The 1,400-nt window shown below is 50.4% G+C and overlaps 1 pseudogene; it reads right to left on the bottom strand.

The window, feature by feature from the left end:
* Nucleotides 1–408: 408 nt before the first annotated feature.
* On the bottom strand, nucleotides 409–1,015 carry LOC103239745 (large ribosomal subunit protein eL19-like; annotated as a pseudogene).
* Nucleotides 1,016–1,400: the final 385 nt, after the last annotated feature.

Genomic DNA, 1,400 nt, shown 5'->3' with positions numbered 1-1,400 from the left:
ATTCTCCTGCCTCAGCCTCCCGAGTAGCTGGAATTACAGGCCCCCCCCACCACACCCGGCTAATTGTATTTTTAGTAGAGATGGAGTTTCGCCATGTTGGCCAGGCTGGTCTGGAACTACTGACGTCAGGTCATCTGCCCGCCTTGACCTCCCAAAGTGCTGGGATTACGGGCGTAAGCCTTGGTGCCTGGCTTGAGATTGTGCTTTTTTTCTTGCCTTTTGGCATGCCTTGCAATTTTTTGTTGAAATCTAGATATACTGTATCAGATTACAGGAACTAAGGTCAAGAGGCCTTTAGTGTGAGGCATTTTATATTTATTTATTTTATTTATTTTAAAGGCTTGTTGTATTTTCATGGCTGATCCACGTAATAACGGAGGCCAGTATATACAGACAAAGGGGGAGCTTTTATTTCTTGGTCTTTTCCTCCTGGGACAAAGTCTTGATGATCTCCTTCTTGGTCTGGAGGCATTCTTCATGGACCTCGTGTGCTTCCTTGGTCTTAGACCTGTGGGCCTCAGCCTGGTCAGCCAGGGGCTTCTTGTGGACCTTGTCTGCCTTTAGCTTGTGATTTGTTCCATGAGAATCCGCTGGTTTGTGAACACATTCCCTTTCAACTTCAAGTACAGGCTGTGATGCACGTGGCGATCAATCTTCTTAGATTCTGAGCAGCCGGCGCAGAACCTTCATTCTCCTCATCCACGTGACCTTCTCTGGCATTCAGGCATTGGCTGTACCCTTTCGCTTACCTATGCCCAAGTGCCTGCCCTTCCGGCGGGTCAAGGTGCTTTTCTGGCATCGAGCCCGGGAATGGACCATCCCAGGTTTGCGGATGATCGGCCCATCTCTGATCAGCTTCCGGATCTGCTGACGGGAGTTGGCATTGGCAATTTCATTGGTCTCATTGGGTCCAACCAGACCTTCTTCTTGCCACAGTGGAGGACACTAGAGACGAGCCTCTTCTGAAGTGTGAGCATACTCATGGCTGCGGCTGCAGCAGCGAAAGGAAAGCGCTCGATCACATTTTGTATTTATTTGTTTAAATTTTTTGAGATAGGGTCTTGCTGTGTTGCCCAGGCTGGGGTGCAGTGGCATGATCAAGGCTCACTGTAGCCTCTAACTCCCAGACTCAGGTGATCCTCCTACCTCAGCCTCCCACGTAGCTGGGACAACAGGCACATGCCACCAAGCTCAGATAATTTTTTTGTAGTTTTTGTAGAAATGGGGTTTCGCCACGTTGCCCATGCTGGTCTCGAACTCCTAGGCTCAAGCGACCACCCACCTCAGCCTCCCAAAGTGCTGAGATTACAGGCGTGAGCCACTGTGTCCGGCCCAGGCTAGACTGTTCTCTCTAGGAGCTGGGCGGTGTTAGGTGTTTGCTGTGGCTGCAGGTGCCAGAG

This window comes from Chlorocebus sabaeus, chromosome 12 (assembly GCF_047675955.1).
Source record: "Chlorocebus sabaeus isolate Y175 chromosome 12, mChlSab1.0.hap1, whole genome shotgun sequence".
NCBI classification, from domain to species: Eukaryota; Metazoa; Chordata; class Mammalia; order Primates; family Cercopithecidae; genus Chlorocebus; species Chlorocebus sabaeus.
This window is presented reverse-complemented; position numbering and strand designations above follow the sequence as displayed.